Genomic DNA, 11,118 nt, shown 5'->3' with positions numbered 1-11,118 from the left:
ACCCGCTGAGTTTCTCCAGCACTTCTGTCTACCTTTGAATCCTCCTCTCAACCGCTAGAGTGCATCCCTGCTCCCATCTATCTCATTTGAAACCTTTATTCAGACTTTTTCAGACTTTATCTTGCACTAAATGTTGTACCTTTTATCTGTACACTGTGGACAGCTTGATTGTAATTATATATGGTGTTTTCTTTGACGGGAAAGCACGTAACAAATCTTTTCACTGTACCTTGATACTTGTGACAATAACATTGGGAATACTACAAGATACAAGGTACAAGATATATGTATTCGTCACATGTGCCAGTTGGCACGTTGAAATGTGATCACCAGACAGCCATACAATAAAATAAAGAAAACAACACACGATAGAGTTCAACATAAAACATCCCCACACAGCAGAATCAAAAGTTTCCCACTGTGAGGGAAGGCACCAGAGTCAGTCATCTTCCTCAATGTTCACCCGTGGTCGGGTCCTCTGGAGCCCTCCGCAATCGCCGCTACGGGCAGCTCGCCACTCAGGCCCGATCGCCGGGATGCTGGAGCTCCGACGTCGTGACTGGAGGACAGCCTCAGTGGCTTCGACCAGATAGAACAATTAAATTCTTACTTGCTGCAGAACAACAGAATATGCAAAAATAGTATGATATGACAAATGAGAGGGAGAAAAGAAAAGCTCAGTGTGTATATATACAGATACTCACCACATACCCATATCTATCTTATATTACTAAAAGTAAGATCTTGACTGCTTTTGACTCACTGCGATGTGATTTCCGAGAGAACGGTGCCACTTACGGCTGTCATTTTTGGCGACCTCGCTCAGAGCCCCCCTCCGCCGGACTGGACTGGAGGATTTTCGACATTGATGAAAAATCAGAGAGATATTAATGTTTTTTAAAAATTCGCCATCTCTCTGCTGGCGGCAGGGGGAGGGACAATAAAACCCGGAAGTGTTGTGGCTCACTCAGTCTCTGCCAGACGGAGGAAGCAAGAGGGTCACGGCTTTCTGAGCAACGAATAACACTGAACGCACGTCTTCTCCCCGGGATGTGGTTTTCAGTTAGTGTGTTTGTTGTTTGCAAAGTGTTTGCCCAATTAGGTTGGCTTTTTAAAGGGCTTTCCGCAAATGTGTTTTGTTGGCTTGCAAAGTGTTTTTGTCCAATTGGCTTGGCTTTTAAAGGGCTTGCTTGCAACAGTTTCCGGATGGATAAAGTGTGAATAAACATTTTATTAGATCAGGACTGTGTTTAATTTTAAAATTGCTGCTCATTCGGTGATTTTTGCATAGTTTCAAGATGGCGCCGATGACATATTTTCCTGTTAGTGGCATGCTGGCGCTAAGTGCGTCATTTCCGGTTCGTGGCAAGAAGCAAGAGGGTAACGTCAAGATGGCGCCGAGTGCAGGCGCGGTTGAATAATTCAAGAGAGCTGACTACTCTGTCTATGGTGAGTGTATTTATTGGATGCTATTTAAAGCACGTTTTTGCTTCAGCAGCAGCAGCCTCTACAGGAGGCTTTAAACATTCGTTTTACACACTGTATATTTGACACGTTCTGAAGTTGCTTGGCATTTTAGTATTGGGTGTGTGTGTGTGTGTGTGTGTGTGTGTGTGTGTGTGTGTGTGTGTGTGTGTGTGTGTGTGTGTGTGTGTGTGTGTGTGTGAATGGCCAGCAATATTGGAATTGGTGGAGAGGTGGAATATTGCATTATATATATATATATATATATATAGATATATCCTGTGGCTTATTGTTTCAATATAATTTTATTTTCATCTTTAATACCTTCAAGGAATGTTTATTGGAAGGAATGACAGGGCACAGCCTACAATGGCAGTGTGCTTTAATCTTTTTCAATAAAAAAAGCATAGATAGCATGTAAATAGGAAAATAAAACTTCCACAATTCATCTTTCTGAGCAGCTCTGGGAATTAAGCCACTTTGCACTCATTGGCAAATCAATGCAAAGTTAATTATAGAGGGTTCTTCTAAAGTCATCTAAATATTGAATTACAAAATTGAACTTGTCCAAGACATGTTTGGGAAATTAGCTTCCTTGAGAACTGGACAGATCGCAGCCATGATTATAACAGCAAATGCATCTGTAGGCTCTGACTTACTTCACTGGCCAGAATATACAGGTATCAGAGCCTCATTCAGTTGCAGCCTTGTACCCATATCCCTCAAAGTTATGCTAAGTGACCAAAACCAACGACTATTCTCAGACTTTAATACATTTCAAAGCGAATATTGACAGCCTTAGCAGCTCAGTTTTAAACCTCTTCTGAGAATAGTGCTCCTTGTTCTGCACTCCTTAGCTGTGAGAAATATTCCAACCTAACGTCTCTACTTTTAATTGGTTCTTCTGCTACTGCGGATTCAAAATTTAGGCACATTTTGGTGGTGGGCCTTGGCAAATTTTGATGGCGGTCTCCGCTGACATCACACAAACCAACCTCCCTTCCATTAACTCACTTTACACCTCACACTGCCTCGGCAAAGTCAGCAGCACAGCCAAGTCAAGTCGCACCCCAGCTCTCTTCCCCCCTCTCCCATCAGGCAAGAGGTATAGAATGCAAGAGTCCCTTAATCTGCACATGTACAGATTCAGGGACAGTTTCTTCCTAACTGTTTTCAGGCAACTGAACCATTGTATCGACAACTGAAGAACTGTCTTGAGCTATAATCTATCTCATTGAAGTAACTCGGACTATCTTTGATCGGACTTTACTGGACTTTATCTTGCACTAATCATTAATCACTTTATTCCCTTTGTCATGTACCTGTACTCTGTGGATGGCTCGATTGTAATCATGTATTGCCTTTTCGCTGATGGGTTAGCATGCAAAAAAAGCTTTTCACTGTACCTCATTCCAGCAATGGAGGTAGCCAAGGATGAATAGTTCAGTGTAGGAATGGGAGCTGAATTCACATGGCTAGCAACGGAGAGTTTCAGGTGGTCATGGTGGACAGAGTTCAGATGCTTGGCAGAGCAGTCGCCTCGTCTGTACTTGGACTGAACAATGTAGAGGAGGTCACATCATCGGTACCAAATGCAATAGGTGGGGTTGGTAATGGTGCAGGTAATCTCTGTTCAGCTAGAAGGACTGTTTAGGTTCCTGGATGGAGATGAAGGTGGAGGTGTAGATTTGGGTATTCCATTTCCTCTGGTTCCAGGGGAAACTGTCTGAGGAGAGAGAGGTGGGAGTGGGGAGGGATGAGTGAACCAGGGAGTCATGGAGAGAGTAGTCCATGGGGAAAGCAGAAAGGGGTAGCAAGGGATGGCGGTTCGATCGCATACAAAAACCTATTGGTTGGAGCAGCAATGCAGCTGGTAGTGCCGCTGCATCAATGCTCCAGTGCCCAGATTTGATTCTGAACTTCAGCGCAGTCTATACGGATTTGGTATGTTCTCTCTGTGAGGATTTCTACTGAGTCCTCTGGTTTCCTCCCACATCTCTGAGTTCTACTGGCTGGTAGGTGAATTGGCAACCTCCTAAAGGGGCTGTTCCACTTGGGTGACCTAATCGGCGAGTTTAGAAGAGTTTGAAAAAATGACATGTTGAAGACCTCCTTCAACTATGTAGAAGACCTCCTTCGACCTCGTTGAAGACCAGCTTCGACTAGCTGTGGCTAACTTCGGGAAAATTGGACACCTTCGACTGCCTTCGATTACCTTTGACTACCCTCGATTACCTACGACTAACATACCGACCTACTATAATCTACTACTACGACTAAACCTACGAGTAAAAAAAGTATTGATTTGTTACTTGGCGACCTTTTTTTACTCGCAGGCATTTTTTAACATATTGAAAAAATGCCGCAACCTAGCTGAGTCCTCGAGTAAGCAGAGACCACTCTCAAGCATGAAGGAGAGTTACGAAGACCTCCTATGACCTCGTGCCAACCATGCTGTGAGAATGAGTCGAGGGCAAATTCACCAGAACTCGCCAGAACAAGTGGGACAGGCCCTTCCTTAAGTGTCATCTTTTAGTTTTTTAGTTTTAGTTTTAGATACATCGTGGAAACGGGCCCTACGGCCCACCGAGTCTGCACTGACCAGCGATCCCCGCACATTTTCTTGCACTTTAACACCATCCTATACACATTAGAAACAATTTACACTCATACCAAGCCAATTTACCTGCGTACTTGTACGTCTTTGGAGTGTGGGAGGAAAACGAAGATCTCAGAGAAAACCCACACGGTCATGGGGAGAGCGTACAAACTCCGTACAGACATCACCCGTAGTTGAGCTCAAACCTGGGTCTCCGGCACTGCAACAACTCTACTGCTGCACCACCATGAACAGAGATCATCTGCACCTCAGTACTGCTGATGTGGCTTCTTCTACATCAGTGAGTCCATGCTCAGACTAGTGTAGGTGTGTGACACGTGGATCAGGGTGGAAATAACGGACTTGTGAATGAGTTTAGGTTACAGGGAAATATATAGCAATTGGGATCAATGGGAGTGCTCATGAATTGGTAGAGATTCAATGAGCTGACGGCTTCCTTGAGTTCATAGGAATATATGAAAAAGACAAAATATAAATTTGAAATAATTCAATTTCAGTGTCACCAATTTACTCACTGAGATCAATATATATTTAGTATGCAACTGCAATGAAATGTTGAAATATCCTTCTTCTGTTCATTTTTACACAGTGTTTTGCAGTTGGTATCTGAGGAAACCACAATTCTATCAATGCATAGAATCGCATATGTGTTAACACTGAAGAGAAGCAATTTTGTAGAAAATATACTTTATACTTGGTAACCCACTAAACACAACATAAATAATTGGCATTTTTCGTTTGGAAGTGCTACACCTGAGAAAGAATTACACCGAGATATTTCGACTTTTCCTCTTTCCTGTTTAGCTTGGCAAAAACAATTCCACCTCAGGTAGCTGCAAGTGCAGTTGAGGGGTTAGAAGACACGTGGGGCCTCAGTGAAAAATGGGAGTAAATGCCTCATTTCTCTCAGCAACCTTGTGTTAAGTGCTGGGTAAGAAGCCAGAACTGGTGTGGAAAAGGACGTGAATTCAGTATCAAATCAAGTACAGAGAAAGAAATGTAGGGAGGGGAAAATGAATGAAATGGATAAATAGGAAACAGGAAAAATAGGAAAAAAAATATTTTCATCAATTTTTAAAGCCTCCAAGAATAATACTTGCTAACAGAACTCCACAATTTCCCATTTTGCCTCTCAGGCATTGATTGGCATTGCAGGAACTTGTATCTCCTCATTAGCACAGTTCTGATTCAGATATTAACTGCACTATTTTTTTTAATAGTGTAATTTTTGCACTAATGCTGTCATATCTTGAAATGTGCTGGGAAGTGAGGGCATGCTGCTATTTATGTGCGGCTGACAGTGGAGCAGTCCAAATCATTTGGCAACGTGTGGCGATTCACACTTACAAGTTATCTCTTCCTCCTCACAAATTGCTTTGTGATTAATATGCTGATAACAATGCCCATTAGGAAAAAAATTGCCACTGTTTTCACAAATTCCAGCCCAACAAGTTTTCAGACCATCAGCACTTCAGCGAGTACATCAAATCAGTTGAAAACTGACGGTGATGCCTCAAGCTACGATCTTCAGGCTCACAGCAGTTCATCACACATTAATCTTCAATTACCTATTATCCCGGTATATTAATTTATTAGAATATTTTTATGTTTGCAATCTCCACTAGAAGTTTTGATTTTTTTTTTTGTTATTCATAATCTAGCAACTCATCCATAAAGCAGGCAATTTTTGAAGGTGTTTAAAACATGTTAAAAACACATTATCCTATGTGATTTTTTTCTCATTTCTGAATATGGCAGTCTGCTTTGTTGTGTCAAGACATTATCATTAAACTGTGTTCAAGTAACGTGTAGCTTTAATGATTTCTTGTATTATTTTGATTAGATCTCTTCATGCCTTGGAGGGGTACCACCATTGTTCTTCAATCTCCGATTTAATCAAATGCCACTGTCTGAGAAAATGATCAACAAAAGGCTGTTTCCAATTTCCTTTCAGCCCAATATTGCACTTCGGTGAAAAGTAGTGCTGGTCACGTCACGGCATTTTACTAAGACAAGGACTGGGGAGCAGTGTGAAGACCACAACAGAATGACATTTCTGCCCTCTTTCCCTGGACTAGGCTGTCCTGTCAGGATCAGTGACAAGAGACTGAAGAGTTTTGTTGTTCCTCGCTTGACAGGCCTATATTTGTACTAGACACATCTTTTGTTGGCAGCAGGTTCCACCACAGACAGGGATCAGGGAGAACACCATTATTCTCTGGGTACTCTTAAGATTATGTTACACAGGTAATCTTCTTGTCTTTCCTCTCTTGTACCTTTGGGTTGTTTCCAAGAAAAGGAAGAGGTGCTGAATTACTGTTTTTTTTTGTTATTGCACAGTGCTGTAACACGACCCCCTCACCTCCTTGATTATTTGATGAATTCTTCAGGACTAATTGACAGGAAGCCTTTCTTTCTTGATTTGTTCCCATTAGATGTCCATGTGCCCTTGAATAAACAGGTAAGATAATAACTTTAATTATAATTTTAATTAACTGTAGCTCAAAGCACCTGGATTTTCAATCTTTCTCATCTTGTTGTATGGTGATCCCTCTCAATTTCTCTCAATCCACCCCCCCCCCCCCCCCCCTCCTCCATCCCCTCCCCCTCCCCCCCCCCCAGACCCATCCACCTCAATGCACAAAACACACACACATGCAAACATGCTGTTTGAGGATCCTAACCTTAGAACGTGAAATATTTAATGAAATAACTACCCCTAATACCTCTCAAATGAACTTAAAGGTATCAGAGGTTTGCAATGGTCACAGTCACCAACACAAGAATTCCACAGGGGATATTGCCAATTATCTTGCCCTTGCTGCCAAACCTGATAAAACATAAATGCCAAAGGTCATGAAAAGGTAAAAGTGCATAATCTTGAAAAGTTAAAACCAGGGGAAAAAATTGCCACCACAATTTTATTTTGTTTTGTTTAGGAATAGTCGTCCCTGAACAAATATTTATTTTCAGACCTTTCTAATAATGCTTTGTTTTCTATGAACTTACATTGATCTAAGGGCATACTTGAGCTGGCCAAAACAGAGAATGTCTGTTGATTTGAAGAAGGAATAATTGCCACAGAATGAAAGTAGATTGCCCAAGTGAATGCGGAAAAGAAAAGCTCCTTTAACACTTTGTGTGGACTTACACTGCAGGCTCAACTATTCGCTGGTGGATTTTTATCGGGCACAAAATAGAATCCAAATAATCCTGTCAATAGTTACTGTGAAAGCCAGTGTGAGTGAAACAGATTCAGAGTGATTATAGTTGCAACGGGCAACAACATTAATAATGGCAATTAAAATAAGAGAAGTAAAGTTAATTCCTGAAGGAAATTTAGTTCAGTTTAATTCAATACAGTGGTAAGATGTTAGGTGACTCGTTGAATTAGAGATTTACAAAGTAATGGCTGTTCATTCTGACTTTCATAATCAATACGGCAAATTCAAATATTGCTTTTTGACCAGTGGATCACAGAGCGATGGTTAACCATTCTTTTTATAGGGAAAATAAATCCTGATAGTTCTGCTTTCACATTATAATAAGGAATAAGGGCTAATCGTCACAAACCACCACAGTTTAGTAAAACTTGAAATCTGCTGAACAGTTGGACAAATCGATTAGGGTTTTATTAACTCCTAAAAGAGTTATGCGAATCCCAAGGATCCAATCCTTGTCAATCAGGCATAGTAAATTGGATTCTTGAATAGGGAAATCCCTTGGGGAGCAGAGACGTTATCTAGATCAGATGCAGTGATTTTTTTCCCCCTACTCTTTGCTCACCAGGTTCTGTTCTCTCTTTAGTGAACCAATAAAACTATAATAAGTATTGATTAATCCATTACAGTGTATTATCCGCTGTCTTGAGCCTTGACGGTATTTAAGCACAAAATAACACCTTTAAGACTGTCCATGTTATTGACTAAGGTATCTTGTAAACATTATTATGCTTTTTTTTGATAAAGCAGATAAAAGTAAGTTGCACAGCCCGAAATCCTTCACTGAAAGGACATGATTAACTGGGATTGTGACAAGAAGCATATAAAATCAAAGAGACAAACGGAGAAACAACATGCATCCTTTCTGAAAGGAAGAATACAATAATTGTTCTAACGTGAGATTCCATAAATTCCAGTTGGGTAAATTGGTATTACTGTATTTTATGTATCATGTTCATTCTGGTAATTATATATTGTTCAGCAGCTTTATTAGGATAATTCTACTAGGATGTATAATGTTGCAGTATAGGTTTTCACTACATCTAAATAATGGACCTTTGTGGTCTGAGGCCCTAATTTGCCCTATGTGTCAGTTCTGTGCTGACGTGCAGTGCTTTCAAGGGCCTTTCTAATCATTAGCTTGTTGGTGGCTCCTCTGAATTTACTTGTGAACACTACTCAATACTGGGGATACAGAGATCAGCTGGCTAAATTAAGTTTGATTACAGAGGACAAGGTCATGTGTTGAATGGACACAGGTCGAAAGGAGGCGTCACTGCAGGTTGTTTTTCTTTAAATGCGGCCCTGGATTATTATGCTTTGCATTGTAAAAAATATTTTGTTTATCCGCAGTTAAAAAATAACTTTAGTGATAGGAAAATAATCACTTGTACAAGAATTCATGCATGTGGCTAAATGTGCACCACTGATATATTCTCATTTTCAATACAGTGTCATGTTTTTGTGTTCTGTGGTCATTACTGAATACTCATTTGATCGAGTGATTTCCGATACGTTGTCAAGATAAATTACGTTCACTTAATTAGATGTACAGGAAGTATAGCTGAAGCAGGGACAAGTATTAATTTAGGACTTTGCAGAAACTGACACTCCATCTTATGACCCTGAGGCTGTATTATTTGAGATAGCCCTTGATGGAAGGAAGTCTGTCTCCATAGCAATTACCCAAGTCTTTTATCAGTCATTTCTGGGAAGAAAATTAGAGCAATTGTGTCAGGATAGTCATATGGGCAGAAATTGCACACTCATTCTAACCACTTATGTCTCTGACTTTGTCCCTGCTTGATGGCTGCTTTTGTTCACGGTAGTTATGTGAAGCTTGATTGGATATGAGTAAATGTGGCATGCTGTGCTCACAAAGGACTGCCATTGTTTTTTTTTCTCCCTTCTTACAGAAATAATTCCTGCATCAGGCATTGCTTTTTGTTTTACGGACATACTTGTTCACTAAACAATAGTGCAGCGGCTTTATCATTAAAAGGAGATGGGGTTGGGGACTGGGGAAGTTTAAACAGAGCTGATCATCAAAGATGAGCTTTAACCCACTATCAAAGACCAATTTTTATCTATTCTATTGTAATTCATTCCAGGCTTCAAGAAAAAAATGTATGTGTAAATTAGTGGATGGGGGAAAAAACATAAAAGTAATCAATAATACAAAATCTTATTTGATCCTGGACTTCACAAAGCCACAATTAGAAAGTAATTATGTTAAATCTGCATTGAAGGTTTTTTTCTTCTATTTATAATATGTGTTTTTACTTAATCAAAGATAGAGCAGTTAAAAGACCATTTCACATTTTTTTTTTAAAGGTACTCGGTAATAAATACATTTTTCAGTTTGCTAATTTACAATTAATGGTATCCCCCCCCCCCCCCCCCCCCCCCCCCCCCCCCCCCCCCCCCCCCCCCCCACCCACCACCACCTCCTCCCTTGTCCTACCATTGTTGATAGTATCCTGTGCTTCATAACTGAGTGAGGTACCTGCCAGACTAATCCATTCCCAATTTGCTAGCCATAGTTCTTTATCTGTCTTAACATATTGATTTGTGGACTGTTTTATTGGTTCTTAACATAATTATATCAGGACTAGGTCTCTTAGTACAAGTAATACATTTACACAATGCCATCCAGGGAAGTTTGTGTTTGTGCCATTGTTTTAAAGCTGTTGATTGGTTCTGTGAAATACTGTTAACCTAAAATCATCAGAGTCAACACTATCTGCTGGATTATGGCATACCAATTTACTGCACAATGAACTGAAGCCCTTAAAAACAGAAAAGGGAGCCTATTGCAAAACATGTCACACAGTTTTGACTAATGCTTGTCTAATGTATGCTACACTTAAAAAGCTACCAAGCAGTTTCTTTAATAATATACATTATATGCTCCCAATTATATTAGCTTTAATGAACCGTTTATATGTGGAGTCACTTTTCCACATTGTGTCATAAAGAAAGATTGTGGCCTATTTATTTCACTGTTCTTAATTGTTGTCAGAACAAGACCTGAAACTTGAAGAGCTTATTTTTCATAGTCAGACCTAGAGAAGGCAGGGGCACCAATTTATCACTGTTCCCCCCCACCCCTTCCTTTTTCACCTACACTGCAGCACTTGTGAAGGTCTGTTTTTTATTTAATTCTGAAGATTTTCTTGTTAATGGAAAACCTGCCTTATAAATTAGGGAAGTACTCAATTACAGGGCTGACAGGGATTGATCTCATTCTGTTGGTCATGAGAGGTACAGGCAAGTGAAGACTTGCAGAAACCACAGTACAAGCTTAAGGCACATAACCATGAGGAGAATTCACTTGCACTTTCATTTCAAAAAGATGGTTAGCCCATCTCATAAAATAGCACATTAGCTAAAAGCGAGCTACAACACTCTCAGAATTGTTATTAGATTGTTATTTAACCTACATTACATTAATAACAGGAAATTACACTGCACATTGGACTAATGTAATAAAGCAGCAATTAGAATAGTTATGAACAGTAAAGATGCCATAAGTGGAAAGCTTTTCGAAGAATGCTGTCATTATCATGGTTTATCTGTTTTGCAATTTGAAGTTGTACGGTGTAAAAGTTTCATAAGTATTACAATAATTGGTGACCTAAATTATTGCAAAGTTGAACAAAACCATGACTTTAAATAGGTGTACTGTTTACTTTTTAAGATCCTAAAAGCACTAGGTGTCAATTCAGATGGGTGCCTTTTAATGTCATCTGAATAATAGTTTAAACTACAGCATTTCTTTTTTATAATACACAGGGAATAAGATGTTCATTA

The 11,118-nt window shown here is 39.9% G+C and overlaps 1 long non-coding RNA gene across 1 annotated transcript; it reads left to right on the top strand.

The window, feature by feature from the left end:
- Positions 1–2,673: 2,673 nt before the first annotated feature.
- On the top strand, positions 2,674–9,075 carry LOC129696021 (uncharacterized). Its single transcript, XR_008723271.1, has 3 exons — positions 2,674–6,331; positions 6,425–6,545; positions 8,053–9,075. It is a non-coding gene; the product is annotated as an uncharacterized LOC129696021 (long non-coding RNA).
- Positions 9,076–11,118: the final 2,043 nt, after the last annotated feature.

Source organism: Leucoraja erinacea, chromosome 4, assembly GCF_028641065.1.
Source record: "Leucoraja erinacea ecotype New England chromosome 4, Leri_hhj_1, whole genome shotgun sequence".
Lineage (NCBI taxonomy): Eukaryota > Metazoa > Chordata > Chondrichthyes > Rajiformes > Rajidae > Leucoraja > Leucoraja erinaceus.
The sequence above is the reverse complement of the archived record's forward strand: the minus strand, read 5'-3'. Positions and strand labels throughout refer to the sequence as shown.